The sequence below is a fragment of the Lonchura striata genome, chromosome 1, assembly GCF_050655825.1.
Source record: "Lonchura striata isolate lonStrDom1 chromosome 1, ASM5065582v1, whole genome shotgun sequence".
NCBI classification, from domain to species: Eukaryota; Metazoa; Chordata; class Aves; order Passeriformes; family Estrildidae; genus Lonchura; species Lonchura striata.
In genome coordinates, this window is record NC_140703.1 from 12,664,290 (window position 1) to 12,686,231 (window position 21,942).

The following is a 21,942-nucleotide window of genomic DNA, read 5'->3' on the forward strand; positions in this document are numbered from 1 at the left end:
TTTTTTTCACAAGTCTTCTTTGAATTTATATAATTAAAGTAATTATCAAAACATCATTAGAATACAGTTGTTAAAAAGCACCTGTACCTGAGAAAACGAAATATTTCTGTAGCACATGCTGTGTCACAAAATGCAGAAGTTACCCACAGAGCACAAGAGAAATTTTCTCCCATTGCCAACTTCATTTTATACTACTTGCTGTTTTGTCACCTTTTAAGAATTTCTATCCTTTTTATCACTGAAGAAAAACACAAGGCCTATAAAATAAAACCCTTGTAAATTAGCATCAATGTTCATATTTAACAATAGTCACCAATTCCTGGTTGTAGAATTTTCTTCTTGCCCTCTTTGTTACAACAATCAGTAAAATGTTGTAAAAAAACAAAACTAAAACAAACAAAACAAACAAAAACCACCCTCAAATCAACAATGAAACCAACTGAAATGAATCTAAAATGGGAAAGATTGGGGGGGGAAATGCTGTAATATGAACAACAAACAAACAAACACACCTGAGTAAAAATTTGTAAAATACCAAATGGTCATGGAAATCTCATCCCATTTTCAAAAGACACAAAGGAGAAGCAGTAAGGACTCAGTGGATTTAGGGAAGCATACTTTTCACAAGAGCATGTAGTGATAGAACAAGGGATTCAAACTGAAAGAAAATAGGTTTGGATTATGATTTTTTTTAGATTTTCTTTTTTTTTTTTTTAATTTTATTTTTTAATTTTTTTTATTTTAAGAACACTGCTGCTACTTTTCCACTACCAGAAAATGAGAAAGGAAATAGACAGAAAAGGTTTTTCTTGTACTTGGCAATCAAAGTACACAAATCTGTATTTTCAACTCCTATGAAAACTGTCAGTATATCATGGTTAACTCAACTGCACAGATAATTTGCCTTAGGAGATGGGAAGATTGTTTTTAGAAGGCTGCTACTCTCACTGATGGATTTTAGCAGCACGACAAAGACAAGTTGCTGCATCTTTCAGAACTTTTCTGTCATCTGTGTGTTAAGTATTGCAATAATTGTCCCTTTGTTTTACCCATTCTAAACTTGTATGTGTTGTTATTTTGAGGCAAAAACCCCAACTGATTCATGTGGCCTTCCTGGTGGAAAGAAACCTCTGAGCCTCTTGCAAAGGCTGAAAGAAGGAAGCAAATGCAGGGGCAAGAAGAATGATGCTGAAATTTAGAAAATATTGGGAGAACATGATGCAGAAAACCTACTGTTACTTATCTCCCAGAGGGTGCTGTGTCAGGTATCCTACAATTAAAAGTTGGCTAAAATACAACCTGGAAACACAAGGACACAGAGGCTGGAGGAAAAGTGGGATGTAAAGCCTTTACTCACCTTTGCTGCCTAACCTGGCTTGTCTGGCTTTTTCTCTTTAGAAAGTTAAACAAACTAGTTTATAGTTTAAAATCCAGTGAATTTTCTTTAGCAGAAAAATCTTCTGATCTTCCTTGGGAATCTCACTCTCAAAAAACAAACAAACAAACAAACAAAAAAAACAAAACCCCAAGCAAATAAACAAAGAAAAACTAACAAAAACCTGAAAACACGCACACACAAAAACCCCAAAACCAAACAAAACAACAAAAAAAAATTGGTCTAAGCAGGTGTGCCTGCTGGTTTGGACCCTCATCATAGTTATCTCTCTTCCTGTGTTTCCTGGCACAGGGCAGCTGTTTGTGGGGACCCTCTGTCCCCACAGGCCCTGCCAGGGTACATCTGGAACAAGAGAGCAGCAGAAGCACCAACCTGAAGACAGAAAAAAGAGTAGAGTGAAAAAATAGAAAAAAAGAATAGAGTGAAAAAAATAAGGAGTGAAGGGAATATGGATCCCTGCAATCTAGGAAGTGCAGCAGACATCTGGAAGAAATTCATGTAACAGCTTTGTCTACTTATGAAATCACTAAAAACAAACTCTTTTTTCCTAACATCACCTTTCAGATAATCAAAAGATTTTTAGCAGCCTACAGATGGATCAAAGAACTGAAAACCAATTATCAATTTAGCCCATAAAATTCTGAAAACATAGCTGTCTAAAATAATTATTTGAGAAAGTGAAGCATTTCATCTGAGAACTTCAGAAGAGGAAGAAACTTGCGTAGGAAACTTGTGAGAATTTTTCATCAAATCTGAAATCCAGTCAAAGTCCTCTTGAATTAGAGAGTTTATGGAAACACAAACTGTGGTCAAATGGTAATGATATTAAAAATCAAGATGTGAGAAAGAGCGTGCTTTGACATCTTAACTAATATTAATAAAATTATTAAGGAATTAATTAATTAATAAAAGAAAGCAGCACCATAAAGTATACACTTAAAACAAATGGACATAAAATTATGTCCCTGGTATTAAACATGAGGGCTTTGGAACAGGAAAAGGAGAGCAGAGATGAAGTCTAAAGAGAGAAACCTGCAAAATGCTACTGGAATGAGTTGATATAAGCTACCATGAAAGGTTATTCAAAATCTTGACAAGGAAATAAACCTGGAGCAGTACTCTATGCTTGGATGGAGTCATTATATTTGAAATGAAAACATTTTGCAGAAGTCTGCAGTCAAAGAACTGAAATTGCCTGAAGAGAAACGAAATATGTATCATATGCAGAGTGAACAAAACTAAAATTTCCTTTATGAGAACTGCTTAAGAGAAAGCCACATTCATAGGTTGTGTTTATACACTTAAATATGAAAAACTTTTGTGGCTTACAGTTCACACTGATAACATAAGTTAATATGATAACAGTAGTTCCTTAAATAAGTGGTTTTGATAGAAATAAAGATGATGTATAACACCCATGTATGTTGGAATTGACACCTTGGTGGAGATGAGAACAGTCCATGGGCTACCATATAATTTTGGATGCAAAACTTGTGTTAATTCATGCAATTTTAAGCGTATCTTTAAACTCAAGATTAAATACACACATTTCATAAGTCTGTAAAAGTAATCTAGTGGGAATCATAGAGAATTATAGAATCATAGAATCATGGACAGTTTCTATTAGACCTTAAAGATCATCTAGTTTCTGTTTTGTGCAGAGACAACTTCCCCTACACCAGGTTGCTCTGGACTCCATCCAGCCTGGCTTTCAGCCCCTCCAGCAATAGGACACCCACAGCATCTCTGGACAACCTGTGCCAGGCCCTCACCTTCCTCACATCAAAGAAATTTTTCCTGATATCTAATCTAATCCTACTCTCTTTCAGTTTGAAGCCATTCCCCCTTGTTCCATTGCTACAAATTCCTGTGAATTATTTCTCTCTCCATCTTTCTTGTGGGCTCCTTTCAGGTCACAATTAAGTCACCATGAAGCCTTTCCTGCTCCAGATTGAGCCAATTCAATTATCTTGGCCTTTCCTAACAGAAGAAGAAGTGTTTCATCCCTCTGCTCCCCTCGGTGCTCCTCTGGCCTGGCTGCAGCAGGTCCCTGTCCTTGCTGTGCTGGAGCCCAGAGCTGATGCAGCCCTGCAGGTGGGGTCTCAGCAGAGCGGGGCAGAGGGGCAGAATCCCCTCCCTGCCCTGCTGCCCACGGGGCTTGGCATGAGCCCAGCACACGGCGGGTTCTGGGCTGCCAATGGCCAGGGCATGGCCAGCCTCTCCCCACCAGCACCCCCAGGGCTGCTCTGGATCTGTTCATCCCCAGCCTGGATTGGTGCCAAGGGTGATCCTGACTCAGGTGTTACCTCTTGGAGCTGCTAAACCTCATGAGATTCCCATGGGCCACTTGCTGAGCTTGTCCTAATCCCTCTGGATGGCATCCTGTCCTTCAGGTGTGTCAACAGCAAATTTGCTAAGGGTGCTCTCTATCCTTCCATTTGTACCATTAATGAAGATTTCAAATAACACTGCTCCCAGTGTGGCACCCTGAGAGACACCACTTGTCACTGAGAAAGAACTGTTGATAGCTGGTACACCTGAGGTAATTTTTGCAGACACAAGCAAGAATGCATTTGCTACTCAGAACAGCTAAAGCTAAAATGGCAGGAAAGACTAAATCTTTTCACTTTACTCCTGACTTCTGCACAGAAAAGAGAAGCTACTCTCAGTTTCTTCCAGAAAAGGAGATGGAAAAAGAAATGAACATTCAGAATTTAAGGTCCGACACAGAGGAGACAGGAGAGGAGATGGTGCAAGCAACAACTTGGAGAGATCCAAACCCCCTGAGGTACCTTGGATGCTGCAGGGCAGGGGGAGCTCTCAGGCTGCTGTGGTGTCTTGACACGAGGCTCAGAGCTGCAGTCCCAGCTCACTTTTCTCTCCTGCTTGCTGCCTTGAGACACGTCTCCCGTGTGCCCAGCAGCATCCACGGAAGGTCAGGCAGTCCCACGCTGCCTCCCTCCTCCTGCTGCTCCTCCTGTGCCTTGCCTCGTGTGTGGAGGTTTCTCTCCAGGGAGCCAGGTCAGCACAGTCATCTGGCAGAAAACATATTGCTTTAGCAGGTTTGTTTTCCACCAGTGAGGCAGCTGAGCAGCTCTAGCTTGCAGAGCCTCCCTTACAGCTTAGTTAACCTGATTCATTCGTTAATGACTCCCCTTTTCAGTTCTGCCAAAATCATGATAATATATCCTCATGTACAACTGAAATAACTATTGCAAGACTCACATCTAGAGTGGGGAGGAAAAAAAAAAGACTTCTGCCCAGAAAGGAGTGAGAGATTGAGAGATGGAAATAAGAAATTTAATATCACCAAACCCACCAGGAATCACAAACCTATTGAATAAATTGTTAACTGTGTCATCCAACTACAATGTCAAAGTTTCAGTTGGATATTTTTTAAAGGGTTCTGCCCTGGCCTGATTTCTTTCCTCACTGAAATCTCACCTTGGGATATTTCAATGACACAACTTACCCTGGCACAAGAAAATATGAGCTGCAATACATAAGTGGCATGTATAATATGGAGAAGGTGAGAATGAGCAAATCAATTTGCTGCTTATTGGAAACTGGTTTTTCCAAGGGCTGGTCACCTAAGCAACCTAATTATGCTATGCATGCAATCTGCTTCCCTTGAACATTCAATATTGATCATTTTTTGTGACTGCTATATACAGAGACATAGACCACCTCTGGTATCTGGACAAGTACCATGTCTTTCTAAAATAGATGAGGTTTACTATTACTCTATGCAAGAAAGTAAAAAGGGTTGTAATTCACACCCTGGTTTTCCATTGGGATCTTGTATACTCTCTTTCCTACGGCTATGTGCAGAATATAATTACAACCCATTATTTTTTTCCTTATATTTTTTTTCCCTACTGGGAAAAATGCAATTTGGCTGAAGCTAAATGTTTTGTGAAATTTAATAAATCTCAATTAAACATTTGCTAGGATGAATTCTTGCACACAGAAGTCTTGGATTGAGAGCTAGGAAAGGAGAGGTTGTGGAAAGAGTCTCTTAGATCCGAAATAACAATTGCTTGAATAAGAATGGGCAAAAATTAATAAAACCTCTCGGCTTCAAAAGAGACAAAGCATAAAATCTAGTTCAGCCATTCTCACTCCATACTTTAAATACTCAGTAGTATCCTGTTTTGAAGTCTTTCTTCCTCTGTGAAAACCTAGTCTCACATTCATTTTATTGCACAATGAAATAGGCTTCAAACATTCAATGTTTCATAAAATTGATTTGCTTTTCCACTTTAATTATAACAGTGACTTACTTAGATAGGTGGTCAGCTTTTTTTCATCACACAAGAAATGTCTTGTTTGAGAAAATCCTTCCTACTCTATGCTAATTGGAAAGATGTAGCCAACGCTAAACATCCTTCAAGTCAGGCAACAAAAAGAAGGAGTACAATGCACAGCTCCATTTCGGCTTGCAGGTGGTCCTCTGATATTTCATTTCTTTGAAGAAATGACCATGCAAAGAATCATGATGGTCTCAGATTAAAAAAAAAAAGAGCCCTTGGAATAATAGGTAGAATAGTGAATCAGCCAGGTGGGACAACATATTTATATATATTTATATAATATATAATATATCATATATCATATATCATATATAATATATCATATATCATATATCATATATCATATAATATATGTTATCTATTATATATTATATATATTATATTATATATTCTATATTCTATATTATATAGTATATAGTATATACTATATAGTATATAGTATGTAGTATATAGTATGTAGTATATAGTATATAGTATATATTATATTATATATATTATATATTATATATTATATATTATATAGTATATAGTATATAGTATATAGTATATAGTATATAGTACATAGTATATAGTATGTAGTATAAATTAATTATATATTAGTATACATGTGTGTATATATATATATATATATATATATATATATATATATACACACACATATACATATATATGCAAGGGTACAGTTCAATACTGCCTAAGCTGTGCTGTTTAAACATAGCCATGAGGTCAGACAAAAATCTGGGTGGTATTAGTCCACCAATGGTAAAGCAATTATCGTATCAAATTACGAACTCTAACACAGAAATATAGATGATAACTTCCAGTAACTGTTGTTCTGTACATATTTACAGTGAATTCTACTTCTTAATAATTATTATTAAAAAAAAAATTCTAAAACAATACTTTCTTTAACTCAGTCTTTTAAAATGTTTGTCAGAAAAGTAACTTTTCAGTTGAGTTTTATTTTTCTGAAAACTGCTGCCTATTATTACCCAAAGAGCTGTAAGGTTCATGCTATTAAAAGGATCTCCTAAAACGTTGAAAATTTTATTACAATAATTTCTGTAATAATATATCATAAAAAGAAAGAAAAAATGCATAAATATGCGCTCTCACTCCTTTCTGAAGGTCGTAACTAACACTGTTAAGCAGATGTTCTAATCTAATATAAATGCTGGGAAGGGGGGCTGAGAAAAAAAAGGGAAAGAGCCATCTACAAGAATGCTAATTAAAATGTGACAACAATTGATCGCGCCCTTTCACTGGGGGCACTTTAACAAATTTTTGCATTTGACCTTCAGTGCTAAGCCACACGAACTATGAATTCAGAGCATAACTAATTAATGATTGATCGCGCCGTGCTTGCGACTGCAGGGCCCAGGTGGCTGCAGGAGGCCGGGGCTGTGTGTGCAATTCCTGCAGGAGCCAGATCCGTGTGCTGCAGCCCCGGCACCGGGACAGCGCACCCAGCATCACCAGCACCGGGCAGAAATTATCCACAGTGCACGGTGAGAGGGTGCACAGCAGGGCGGCACCGCTCAGCTCTTCTCTCCTGGGGGAGAAAGAAAACTAAAGAAAAAGGAAGGAAAAAGGGAAAGGGAAAGGGAAAGGGAAAGGGAAAAGGAAAGGGAAAGGAAAAATGGAAAGGAAAGAGAAGGGGAAGAGGAAGAGGAAGAGGAAGAGGAAGAGGAAGAGGAAAAAAGAAAAAGAAAAAAGAAAAAGAAAAAAAAAAGAAAAAGAAAAAGAAAAAGAAAAAGAAAAAGAAAAAGAAAAAGAAAAAGAGAATGAAGAAAAAGAAAAAGGAAAATGAAAAGAAAAAGAAAAAGAGGAAAATAGAATGAAGAAAAAGAAAAAGAAAAAAAAGAGTAAATGAAGAGGTGTTTAGCAGCCCTGAAAACCTGCGGTCTCAGGAAGCCAGGGTGCGAGCGAGGCCTCGTGAGATGCTGGCACAGGTTACAGGTGCAGCACATCTGTGGGGAGAGTCACCCACAAATTATAAGTAAGGCATCATAATAAGTTCATACTCTGTCAAACATAATCTAAGTCCTTATCTTTGAATGTGCTGTCATAGATCGGCCAATGGAAGGTATCCATAGAATACAAACCTGTGGAAATTGCACAGTGTTGCCTACCCAAAATGTGGGCATGGAAGTGGGATTGTTCAGCCAGGAAAAGAATGGGTTTAGGGGTGACCTAACTGGGGTCCTATAATACCTGAAGGGAGCCTATAAAAAAGACAGAGAGGAAATTTTTGCAAAGGCCTCTATTGACAGGACAAGGTGGAAGGGATTCAAACTAAAAGAGAATACACTTAAATTAGATATTTTAAAATAATTCTTTACTGTGAGGGTGGTGAGGCACTGACACAGATTGCCCAGAAAAGCTGTGGATGTTCCACCTCTGGAAGTGTTCAAGGCCAAGCTGGATGGAGCTCTGAGCACCCTGGTCTTGTGAAAGTTGTCCCTGCCCATGGCAGAAGGATTGCATTGAGATGATCATTAAAGTCCCTTCTAACTCAGGCCATTCTATCATTCTATGTTTGCAGTTTGCATTACAAAAAATGTTCTTGCTCTTTTTGTTTCAACCAGGTATCTATTGACTTAATTCTATGTTCCCATGTTGCAACACCAAACAAAATGGCAGGAAATAAATTTTTGCTTATCTTCTCCCAGACATTCACCAGTCTGCAGGTTTCTTCTCTTTGTTGGCTCTTTCACTTTGCGCTTTCCAGAAAGAAGAAAAAGTTGTTTGCTCACACCATCTGTTGGAATTCTATAAATAATCAGGAGTCAAAAATGGGACCTTTAATAACAGCAGCCTAATGAGCTCCATATCTCCCCAAAGTGTGTCAAAGCTCCTCAAAGCTTTCCTGAAAAGATCCTAAAGCTTAGCCAAGATAAGTCACACACATACAGTGACAAGAAATACCATTAATGCAAGTTACCCAATTTTCATTAAAAAATTCCTTTATTGAACAGTGGTTGAGCAGCACAATAATGTCTTTGGAGAGATAAATCATATAACTATATGAATAACTATATCTATTTGGCAAAAATAACTTAAAAAAAAAGGAAAATTAATCAAAACTAACATCTTGGCAAATATTAATAGAGAATTAATTGGCTGCTCTAGTTATGTGTATGTCAACAAAAATGACTGAAGAAATCAAAATATTGCTGTAGGCTGCTTGGTTTTTCTGATGTAGAAGTAGTAAATAGGTTATTAAATGTATTTTCCCTAAGAAGTGTAACTTCAAACTTTCTCTGTCAATAGGATTTAAGCAATTAAATGTGTTTATAGATCTCCTTATAAGTGGGGGTTTTCTTTAATACTAAAAAATAATAAATACCCTCCCTATTCAGAGAGCTTAGAGGCTGTCTTACCTTCTATTTACATTTTTTCTCTCTTTTCCCTATAAACAGAAAGATACAGTGATCTTATGCAATAATTTATTTTACCTTCAGGACACTAAAACCTTTCTGCTTAAAAGTTACAAAGCCATCAAGAAATCTAAAATGACTGGCAAAGATATCAATGTTTTTTCCATCTTTAGTGGGTCATAACAGGGCAGCAAAATGGCATGGTAATGGAAATTAAATGTCAGCCAGAACATTTATAGAGGACATTATTACTTACCCTGAGTAAGAGTTAAAAAAGAACATGCTGACTTTGGTTAACTTATTAACCAGGGCATGCTAATGTATACAAACTAAGAAAATCATCCTGGTATTTATCCTTTCTGTGACAAAATAAACCATCCATTCAGACCTTCCTTCCTTGGTAGCTCTAGTTTAGGGCACAGATATCAAGAGATACCAAACCATATCTCTAGGATGCTGGGCAGAACTGCATCCACGCACTGCTCAGTGCTGTGTCTCCAGGGTAGGGATGTACCAGCCCAGCTCCACTCACAAGCTGTTCCAGAACAAGCAGAAACTCCATTGCAAAGCCAGATTATGATTTCATTAAATACCAGGTTCGGCAAGCTGTAATAATAAAAATCCTTGAAGAGTTGATAATAAAATATTGGAATATTCTGATGTGCGAGGCTTCACGGATAGAGAATATTAGATTCTCTATACAACATAGATGAGTTAGTCACAGAAATAAATATTGCATTACTTTGAAATTCTGAACACCTTGATCACAAATCTGTCACAGAAAGGGTTTCAAAAAGGAGGCAGCTGTAACTCTCCAGTGTTGTATTTCCTCCAGAGACAGAAAAATCATCATTTAATGGCTATTTCTCTATGCCATGGAAAATACAAAAATAAAGCAAACAGTAATGGTAAAAGAACCATAAGAACTTTAATTGTAAATTAGAGCTTTAGATAAATGTTTCCTGAGTGATTGCTCAAAGAGTAATAGCTCTTAACATTATTCCTAAACAGTGAATAGTTTCAGTATTGATCCCAGTGATCTGGTTCTTACCTATTTCAGTGTACAAAAATCTTTTGTGGAGGATCCATATCCAACTTTGTTGTAGGCCCCTACTGTGAGAAAATTCTCTTTCTCAAGATTACTTGGCTTATAATGTATCACAAAAAAAAAAAAAAAAGGGGTATGGATTTCTCTCTAAGTTTCGCTTCAAACTGTAGGCTGAAGGAAAAAGAAAGGGAGGGAGGGGGATGGAAGAAATGGCGGAAAAGGCATGTACATTTCCACACACAAAGGAAGTAGAAAGTATTCCTCGTGATGGGCACATAAAACACTGCTTTCTGAAATCAAATCCCCAAATTCACCCTCCCCCTTCCTATCTTTCATTATGTACTGTTTGTCATATTCTGTTTTCCCATCTGGTGGCAGTTGTGTACGTCTAATGAATCCTCCAAAACTTTCGACTTTGTATCCTTCCGTGGTTCCTCAGTTCATTTGCTGTTAATTTCTTAAAAGCTTTTCTCAGAAGCAGTCACTCAGGTGAGACATTTCCACTCTGCAGGTGCAAGGCAGGCATTCCTGCTGCTCCCTTGTCGCTGGCCCCGTTCTAAACCCCGTTCTGAACCCCATTCTTAGGGCTTTTACATTACAGCAACAGCCACACACTATAAGGAACAATATTCACAAATGACCCCATTGTTCAGTATGCTGCATCCCATATGTTTGCTTATGGCCATAAATCCAATTGCATTACTTCAGCTATGACAGATTTATACCTGCTTCCTATCAGTCATTGAATTGACTTTAAAATTTTGTTCAGAGTTTTTCATTACCTATCTGAATCATCCCTTTTGTACCTATCAAAATTGGTCTCCATTGATACATACCCTCAGTCCTTACTTTCTAATAATAAATCTCAAATTCATCAGCACCCTTGCCAGGTCTCTCATCCATGAGTAGCAGAGCATTCACCTGTTATGCCCCTGAGCTGTGGAATTCCCTGAACTCAAGTCTCATCTCCAAATCCCCTGAGCTTTTCTAATCCCTCTTTGATTCACACTTATTAAAAATTACTTTTCATACTTGATCCATTACTGACACATGCTGTAGGCTTTACTGACATAAAAATAATTCTATTTTCTTTATAGATGATGCACTGACAATGTCAAGACAAAAAAAGAAAAAAAAAAAGAAGAAAAAAGAAAATAAGCCAATTTATTTGCTTTATATATAGATTGAAAGACTTGCTTTTCTCTATCTTTCTTTTCTGGGATTAAGCATCAGCTCATCTGCTTGGGCTGTGGACACCAGACCTCAGCTCTGAGAATAAAAGTAGAACTTCCTATTGCTATTATATATTCCTATATCATTAATCAAATGAAGAGTACTGAGTAGGCATATCATAAAAATCTAATTTGTAGTAAAAGTATTTTACAAAGCATTAGCACCCAATCATTCCCATGGCCTAACTGGGTGCTATGCTCAAGAAAAAACAGAAGCAGAGACAGGAAACACGCCAGGACATTCCTGAAGGGACTCAGGTGTTCCAGTGTCCAAACTCTGGACTGAGACAAGATCTTTTGCCAGCAGTGGGTATTCCTGTGTCTTTCCTGCACACACTCAGCCTGCTGCTTACATCTGGAAAAACACATCTTGTTACAGGAGCCCACACATTATTTGAGTGCTTCGAGGTGAAGCACAAGCAGATCTGAAGCATGTTAGGGCTGTGACTCCTGAGGGCAGGTGTAATCTTGACCCAGGATGTGCACCCAAGTGACCTACACTTCACCTCACCCTTCAGGGTGAAGTCAGAGGTAGTTTTGAAAACAGGTTTATCCCAGAGGAGCACATTTGTGAGAAGTGTGTATGACAGCAAGATTCCTTTTCTGATCATGTGAAATGGCTCCACTCGTAATAATTTTTATTCTCTGAGTTTACTAAACTGAACAAACTGCGAGTTTTCAGTGATTTCTCAAGTCCTGCACATCCCACTGAACCCCCTGTGACAGAGCACTGCTCAGCCCTGGCTACTCTCTGTTCCCACACCTGGGAACATTAACCTGGACTCCCCATGGCTGGACATGGAAAGAACTGCCATGGTGTGCTTGTTCTGTGTCCAGAAATAATGAATAGAACTGGTGAAGGGAAAACTTAGAACAAACAGGAAAATTATGATGGTTTCTCCTTCATATTTACATTCTCCCCCAGTTAAACAGTCTGTAACATGGCCCAACAGGGTATATATATTTATCATTCTTATCTTTGCTGTTTGAGTTCTAAGTCTAAGATTTGGGCTGAGATTAATAGCAGGTCACCAACTCGATTTATGGCAATGCATTTACTCATGTAGATAATCTGTGCATTGAGTTTGTTTTAGTGCTCTGGAACTTCTTCACTGTTCTCTGGGATTTTTTTAAAAATCAGCATCATGGTCCAGAGAGTTTCCCAACAAGCCCTTTAAATACTTCGGTGCAAATTATCTCACCCTGTAAATTCAAAAACCCCTTTAGTTCTGACAGTTGTCATTTAATGATCTCCCAGTTGATTGATCAAGAAGTAGTCCTTAGCACTATCAGATGTGATTACATCATGCTGGTTCTTTCCAAACCAGAACATAAACATTTATTAGCTTCTTTTACCTTTTCTGCACCATAGTTGACAGTTTTACCTCCTTTCCTAGGTTTTCCAGAGGCTGTGCAGCACTCTCAGTGCTCCAAATTTCTGCTGAACTTTAAGGATTTCCTCCTCTTCACCCCACACTGTTATTCTCTCTAACTCTTCCACACATATCTATAACTCCTAATTAGTAAAAAAAACAATTCCTCCAACAGCTTCTCAGCTCTAAAGATATTTTATGGTGGGTTTAATGAACAATATTCTCTTTCAAATTATGAAGCTTTCTTACACCGTTTTAAAAATGTAGTGTTCCTCTGGAACTCTGAAAAACTTAATGTTAACTACAGTTTTGCACAGTACACTCCTGAAGGAAGTTTATTACTGGCTGAAGAAAATGCTTCTTTTTACTTAACAAACAGAACCATACATACATTTTCCTTTAAATTTGATATTTACTTCAGTAAATATTCCACATTATATTTTAATTCATTATGGATAAATACTGAAAATTGAGATTGTGTGCTGGTCTGAATGCTTTTTCTGCCAAAAATGTTTATCCATTAAATTTTTTATATAGTAAACAGAAAATTTTTAAGTAAAAAAGTACCTTTGGCAAGCCAGTCTCCATTTTCAGTTGTTATTTTTCTTAAAGGTAGTGTGAGGAGCTGCCTCTGCCCTTTCTATCAGTTGTTATTAAAATTAGGCCATGCTCAGGTTTTTTTTCAACACCTCTGATGCAAAAGTCAATAAGTACTGTGGAAGGTAAAAGAGGAGAAACATCTGGGGTTTTTGGTGAAAGAAGAAAAGCGTGGCTTGCATTACTCCACAAAGATCTGCTGAAGAGACTTTTTTACACGCTCAGCCACAGCACCTGCCTTAAACTGCTGGTTGCAGCAGAAGACAACGGACTTCTTCCTGTGGTCTTCCTAAATTCCCACAGCACCATCCTCCTTGCTGCATCAGGGAATGCCAGAGGGAATGGTCCCAGTGCCATGTGCCCTGGGGCACTGTGCCACCCCTCCAGGGTTGTGTGTTAAAGGCCCACCACTGAGGGTTCAGGCTTTTGCTGGGGACAGTAGGCAAGGGACAACAACATTTAGGGCTTTGAACTCACAGTTTAGAAACTGTGGGAGGGAAAGTGTCTGTTTAGTTTAAGTTTCTGGATGGAGAAGCTCCTCCAAGCATGACAGGCAGCTCAGGAGTACATACACAAGTGGCTGTTTAAAAATTTAACAAGCAGGCAGTGGAGGCTGCTGTAATAGGTTGATCAAAAGCAAGAGCCAGCATCCTGACAGTGAATGAGTGGTAACAGCTATGATGGGGTTGGACTCTAAAGGGCCTGGAAGGCAAAAGCAGTTATTTCTGATGCAGCACAGGAAAAGGAAAAATGCCAGAAAAGGATAATGAAAGAAACTGATCTTTTCAGTACTATCCACCACAGCTACAAGTGGAACAGAACACTATTTGTCAAGGCCAGAGTGAGGGATGTTGCTGTAGCTGAGAGAGATGAGAGGCTCGGTGAGCTGGATATAAAATCCTGTATGGAAATCTTTTTCAGAAGTGCTAAAGGAAGAGAATCTGTGAGACTGAGATATTGTCCAGAAGCTTCTCTAGTCAAAGACTGTGGGGGCCTGGCAGCCAGGTAAGGGCAAGCACAGTAGGCAGGGGCTCTTCTATTCCTACTGAGCTTTCCTGATGGCTCCCTGAATGCAGGTGCCAGAGGTGGGGACAGAGGTGAGCTTGAGGAAAACGTGTGGATGTTTTCATTAGATGAGAGAAAGAGGGAACTAAATGTTTGGAGAAAATATTGCCTAGGATCAAACAGCAAGAATGAGACAAGAAAAATAAGCTTTGAGAAGCAGCTGAAGAACGCAGGAAGGGGGTGGCATGATAAGACTGCTTGTTAAATTTCCCTTACTGCTCAAAGCCCCATCACTTCAGTTCCTTCATTCCTGTGGCTCATCCCTCACCTGCTACAGAGGACTGCAGTGGAATAGTGATGTGCAGTGGGGAGCAGCAAGGCCACCTGATGCCAGCCTGAGGTGAGGCTGACAGAGCAGGAGACAAACTGAGCACTGGCAGCTAGCAGCCTCCTGACTGCCCATACTCATTTGGCACCAGCAATCACTATGGCTTAGCAAAATACTCTGCAGGCTGTTGATACTCTGGGAATCTTCTCTGGAAAGCCAAATCTTGCTTTTTTTTCTTTTTCTTTTTAATGAACTATTTAATTTTTTTCCAGTGTTCTGCTTAGTCATTCTAACATATTCCTCCTCTGATTAGCTATACAGCACATGGCACAGTGGGAGTACTCTGTGGTTACAGACTAATTCTAAAACCAATTTAAAACAATGTAGATGTAATTTACCTTGTATATGCCTCTAACATTCCCTAGGCAGTTGTACCCATTATTGTAATCAGGGAAAGTCTTTTACTGGAGTTCTTCAGTTTTCCACACATTGCTATTTTTTAAATAATATTTTAAAAATACTTATTGTTCTTGCAGAAAACTAGTCTACTTACAACTCTACAGCCTGTGAACATACTAAGCTTATTCTTGCATAAGTTTTTGGGCCTAGTTCTTGCTTATAATGTTTGTAAAATATGGTGTCAAGAGGAAAGATGCAGAGAATATTTCTGTTTATACATTGAAAGAGTCAGAGGACAATCTGTCGAGAACAGAGTCAAGAAAGCCAGGGAAAGTACAAATCTAAGGACAAATGTGAATGGTAACATCAGAGGTAATTAGCAACTCAGGGAACAGAGCTTTAGCTGGAAAAAAGACTAAAATACTTGGAAATAATTTGGAAAAGTGTGTTACCATTTATTGATGATAAATTTTAGAAAACCCGGAATGGAAACACAGTTGAGAGGACCCAGTTAAGGGCAAATCCTGCAAGGGAAGGAAAGATAAATTGGGAAGGTTACTTTTGTCACTCTTTGCATGGAATACATTTGTAGGAAACTGCCTCGATAAGTGAAATGAGACAGTACGAGAAAAGTTTTGAGATCTTACTTTTGGACTACCATCTGACCATTAAATTAGAAATGTTACAAAAAAATAAAAATGTGGCTAAACAATTTGACATTGGAAAAGGAGTGTTACCTTGCATAGAACCATACAGAACTTTATTATAGAACACTATATTGAATATTTAAGTGACAATTTCTCTGAAAATAGAGAATTTAACTCACAGATTACCAAATACTTACAGAAAATCATGTCAAGTTGTAGACGGGAATCTGAATTGAAAATGAGCTTCCACTCTCCTGCATAGAGATACAACATATCTACAATTTCTCAAATCCAGCTGGTGCTTGATTCCATAATTTCTATCCATTTTATGCTGCCTCTTCTGTCCCTCAGGAAGCAGGTGGAGTGCCAGGTCCTGTTGGATAACAAGGATGAAGGAATAGGATTTATTTTCATATACTTAGTTATTTTTTATCAAATACAGTCAATTTGATATCTTTCTTGTATAATTTCTGCCATCATCCAAGAGCATTTCACAAAGGCATTAAGGTATTATTTTCTGAGTCTCTGAAAATATTGTTTGTTTGTAAAAAAAATGAGATTGTTAAGAAAAAGAGATTAAAAAGGCAAGCCTAAATCTAATAGAAAAATTACATAACTGGGAGATCTTATATATTTATCCCTTCCAATAATGATGAGAGTGTCCTGAGGTGAGACAAATATCTGAGTCACTGTGCTCATAATCATTATATCAGAAATTAAGTTGCACATAATAAAATCACACTTGAATGAAAAAGGTTTATCCAAAGAGGTAAGACAGATGTACATAAAGTTCCCCAATGCTACTAAAATTAATTTTCTAGAATCCCAAAGTGTAAAGTGTCCTTAGTTGTCGAATCAGTCCCAAAGACAGAAAACTGAGTACTGCACATAATTTCAACAGTATTACTCTCGTGAGTAAAAGAAGACTTCTTTGGTGAGGCTTAATGACAGCAATTAGTAAACTATCAAAGTTACATTAAATTCACTGGTTTTACCGGAAAAGACTATTCTTAATTGGTAAAATGTAACAACAAAACACCCAATTTAAAATATGCATCCATATTTTTGATATATCAGAATGAAGATTCAGATTTCAGGCGTTCTGAGTTGAAAAGTTTTTGGATGTTGTATCAAAGTGAGCATGAAAACTCTGCATACAGAGGAGGACAATGGGAAAAGAACAGATCACACTTCACCCCTCTTATATCTTCATTGAAGCCTACAGGATGTCCAGAAAGTTGGTGAAGTCCCCAACAACTGGAAAGAGCATTCTGAGTAGATCTGCTTGCATTATCAGAGCCAGCTAGAAACTCTTTATATAATGGAGGCTGAAATTTATTTAATCACCTGTCAAAAACAAGAAGTAGAAAGTAGCTGCAGCCAAAATAAAGTTACATGCATTATTTTATTCTTTTACATAAGGCACCATGCTTTACTGAAGGAAGGTTAAATTCCTTTCTATTTCAGCTAGATTTTAAGCAGCAAAACCAAGGGGAAAAAAAAAAAACACAGATGCTTTTTCTAAGGTAGTTTCACTCAGATAAACTATCTATCTGTTGGACATAGTTAAAAGTATAAGATTAATTAAGACAGGAAAAGTATTTCCTTGAACATTACCAGAAATGCTAGTCATGTTTCAGTGTCAGGCACAATTATCAAAAAGCAAAACATACAGAACTTAAATGGGACAGTCATCCTTGCATTATTTTGTTTCTTACCTTGTCCTTCATGGGCTGTCAGGTCATCCTTTTCATTACCATTTCCAAGGATTGTTACAGAGCAGAGCTGCCTGGGATGAGGAAGGAGAGTTTCTTCCTTTTCCTTTGAGTTGTTCCTGCTCTAACAGAACAGTTTCTAATGAAAAACACTGAACAAGAATTTTGTAGAGAAGTGTGCCGTGTCCAAGATGACCTGTGACCAGAGCTCACTGCAGAGTTTAGATCCAGGATCTAAACCTTTTCTCCCCTACATGGTTCAGAGCAAAATTCTGAACATACATGTCTCAGATGCAAATTCTGACCAGCAGGAATTCTGTACAGAGTAGGAGAAAACAGAAGAGGAAAGGGGAAGAAAAATGGCTCTATTGCAGCCCTTCTCTGCTCAGCAAATCATGTCATCACCTCATAAAAGCCAGGCTTCCTCACTCAGGTGTACATGCTCATAAGCACATTAAACAACAGTGAGTTCAGCCTTTTGATCACAGACCAACACAAAGTACACACCAAGAAACTTCATCTGCAGTGTGCAATGGCATGGCTTTCTTTAATATTTTCAAATGTTTTTCAGAAGTGGACAGCCAGAAACAAAACCCGAGGAAAGAGCAATGTGCTCTTTTTACCAGGAACATCCGTTTGTCCCTAGTTAGGCACACATGTAAAAACAGGGCTAACTCTTTTGCTCAGACATGGAATTGGTCATCTAATTTAAAGATTCAGGTTGTGCCATCCAGAGTTAATTATATAAAACACAGGAAGCATCTCCCACAAACCAGTTTTCACAACATCCCTCGTGGCCCAGGTTCAAACAAACAGAACAAGTCATAGCAAGCACGCAAAAAACCATGAAGAAATCCTGCTGGGAAGTTGTTTGCTCAGAAAGGGAGGTTTTGTGTGATTCACACACATTTAAAAACATTGAAGATTCCAATAATTAAATAGCAGGAGGGTTTTTTCTTCACTGACAGAAGTAGTAAGTGAAGTACAGTAAGAAGCAGCTATTCCCAGTTGTAGCACTGAGAGCACCAATGCAATCCCACTGTCCTTCACTCGTAGTTTTGAAAATACTTTTCTGCAGGGAGTTGAAAACAAGCAATGAACTCCAGGACACTGAAGGAGCGAAGAGTAGCTTACAGAGAAGGTAGAGGAATGTTTGAGTTGATTTTTTACTATGAAGCAGAGTAACATTTCCCCATCTCTGAGAGGTTCTCTGTATAACAAGTGGTACAGTAAAGAACAGGCAGCCAGCACATGTCAGAGAAGAGAAATGCATCCTGAGTTCATGTTCCCACAGAGGAGATAAGGAAAAGCTTGGGTACCCCACATTGGATCCAGCAGTTTATATTTGTTCATCAAACAATTTGAATATTTTTTTTTTTTAATGTAGGTTGCTTTTTGAAATATATCTTATATAGCCATTTTTTTCGTTCTTTTCACACCACTAAAAGTGGAAGAATAATTGCATATCTGATTTTCTATTGAATTATTTTCTTAGTTTAGTTAGAAAAGGAAAAAAGATAAAGCATTAAATTATCCAGATCCTCATTTCTTAACATTCTAATGAAAAGGAAAATTTTATTTTTCAAGCTATCCAGTCCAGCCACTTTTCTGAATAAATGCCGACTTCTTCCTCACATGTTTTTCTCTTGGCATGAACACAGCCTGACAACAAATGTGCAGGTAAACAAACATTTTCACAACTAGAATTACAGAAGGTAATAGCACATTTTTCTGTAAGAAGATACTGAGAACTGCTATTTATATGTGTCCAGAAGATATGATTAGTTAATGACCACATACTTAAATTTTCAAATTTCTTTACTAATAAAGCTGTGTGCTCTGGTTTTTTTCCACACAAACGTAGGACTCCTCAAAGTTATACCTTTAAAATATACCTAAAAATCTCTCATCTCTAATCTCAGGAGTTGAAATTCCTGTCCTTTGTCATTTCTAGGGAAGGACCACAATCTGAAAGGAAAAGGAATTTGACAATTAAATTATCATTGGAAAGTTGATATCCTGCTAGGTATTTTGAGTTATCTGGAGAGATATAGACCTGTCTGCACTAAATATAATGTATTTTGTGAAAATTACTTGAAAGAACATTATGTAAGAAGTTCCATACACATTGTAAAAAACACAACCTACAGAAATAAAAGGGAAAGGAAAAAATGCCTTATAAATAATCAAAAAGCTCAAGGCTGCATCTTTGAAACGTGCATTTGAAAACACTTTCTTTGCATAAGAAGTAGGCTAGTCTACAAACTTCAAAGGCATTTTTTAATATTATTTGTTTCTTATATTATTCATTATTAAAATTAAATGCTGTAAGTGAAGGTTTCTACAAGAAGTTGGAAGAGCTGCCTAAATTTAAATCACCTTAAGTTCAATTAGATACTTTGGAATAATCTTGGCTTGTTATGGTTGTTTTACACTAACTAGTCAGACTACCTGTTATCAAGGCCTAGATAATTACTCATCAGACACTTGTTTTGTACAGCTCAAATAGCTTTGACAATTGTTGAAATCAAGCCTTCTTCCCTCGCTGGAAAACTCTGAAATAACAAAACCAAAGCCTACCAAGTATGAGCTTCGATGTCAAGCTGTGAATTTATACTTCTGTCAAGACAATCAGAAGCACAACTTGAACTGCCTATGACAAAAGGGGAAGGAGAAGGGAAAATAAAAAACTAGAGTAAAAAAGAAAAGAGTCATAATGAACCCCATGAGGAAGAGATAAAAACGATCTCAAATTGTTCCTCTTCACCAATGGACCACAGTTCATCACCATGAAGTGGTTTTCTGTGCCAGACAACCTGTGGCATCCTCTGCCCTGCTGCAAGGAATTCCTGCAGCTCTGCCATGTTCCCCCATGCCTGTGGGCATCCCTGTCGGAACTCAAAATGTCTCTCAGACATTTTTGGATGTTCCGGGCCCTGGCCAGAAGCATTTGAGACCCTGGTAGGCAGCTGGAAACAGCTGTGATTTTAGGTTTGAGCCATGGAATGATTTACAACTTAGCAGGTGGAACAAGAAGTCACAAAAGTTTAGATATTATAGTAGAAGTAGTCACAAAGTAGAGGGAAGAATTTTTGAGTGCTGTACAGGGGCGTTTTAGTTTTGTACATGGGGGTCAGAGGTTTTAAGATGGAGGGATTTGGGCCTGTCCTGCCCTCCCTCTTTCTTCTTCCTTACCTCCATGTTCTTGGTGATGTTGGCACTCACAGATTGGTTTAGAGTAGAAAAGCACCATTTAATATAGGCAATAGGTATTGGGGAAAATCTATAAACATGCAACACGTAATGTACCATATAAAAGAGAGCAGCAGCCCTGGGCAGGGGGAGAGAAGAAGCAGTCGGGAGTCAGAGAGGATGTCAGGGTGTGTGTGTGCCTCCGCCTGAGCTGTGAGCAAACCACAGCAGCCCGAGAAGAAAATCATTTAGATAACTTGCAGTAAACAACCTTGAGACCAAACAACAGAGACTGCTGAGCCCTTCTTTGAAAGCACAGGTTGGAGGAGAGACTTTTCCACCATACGGAGCCACCCCTGACCGAGGGTGAGCTCCGGCACATCGCTCCTCCACCCAGCCCAGCTCATGGATCCACCCTGCTTATTGGACCCATAGGCAGGGCAAGGAGCAGAGCTTGGTGTGCTGCTGTGCCAGGCAGGCAGAGCAGGCAGCCACAGAGCCACCAGTGCAGCATTTCTGGACCTAAATCACAGGCTCCTGCTCCTGCTGAGGAGGGGCAAGTTTTGGTGATAGGGGTAGGAACGTGGGATCCTTAGAAAAGCTGCTCTTTCTGTGAGGGTCAGTGACAAGTGGAAGGGTGGAGGCGCTGACAGAGCAAATACAGGTATTTTGTTGCCTTAAGGAAAAGGGTTTTAGAGCAGGAGAATAAATTTCCAAGTTTCTTACATTCTTCACTGTTATAATACATTTTTGTCCACTTGCAGCTATCGGTTCATTATTTCAGCTCCAGTCCTACCTGCCAGGTTATTCAAGTACCATACAGTAAATTTGTGCTAGGCAGCTTCTCTCCTTTCTACTATTCATATTTCCTAAGGAGACAGCGCCGTTCTTACAAGAGGAGGCATTTAATTCACAGCCCTGCCACGGGCTCCCTGTGTGACCAGAGACAAGCCACTTAACCTTTCAGTGCTTTGGTTTCCCCTTCTCTAAAATGGGGAGAATAACATTGCATTTCTTACCTTTTATTCATTTTGTCTGTTTAGACTCTAAGCTCCTTTAGGGTGGAGGTTATCTGCACTAAGTTATAGGAGTGCAGCATTTATCAGTATAAAAATATCAGTTGCCTGTGTAAAATAGTTCAGAATTTTTATTTTCATAGATGAACTGAAGTTCAGCACTATCCGAGCAAGTGCAAAATGTTCAAATGCTTTTTAAAAAAGCAAGAAAATTGCTTCACACTGCCTGTGCTTACAGATACTCTGCTGTCAGCGTCTAACAGGAGCATTTAAGCAGCACTGCTGTACCTGGATTCCTGAT

General features: G+C 38.4%; 1 long non-coding RNA gene across 1 annotated transcript; it reads right to left on the reverse strand.

Moving 5' to 3' along the window:
• Positions 1 to 10,704: 10,704 nt before the first annotated feature.
• Positions 10,705 to 20,356, reverse strand: LOC116183391 (uncharacterized). Its single transcript, XR_004148019.3, has 3 exons — positions 17,437 to 20,356; positions 15,916 to 16,091; positions 10,705 to 15,595 (listed from the first exon to the last, which is right to left on the reverse strand). It is a non-coding gene; the product is annotated as an uncharacterized LOC116183391 (long non-coding RNA).
• Positions 20,357 to 21,942: the final 1,586 nt, after the last annotated feature.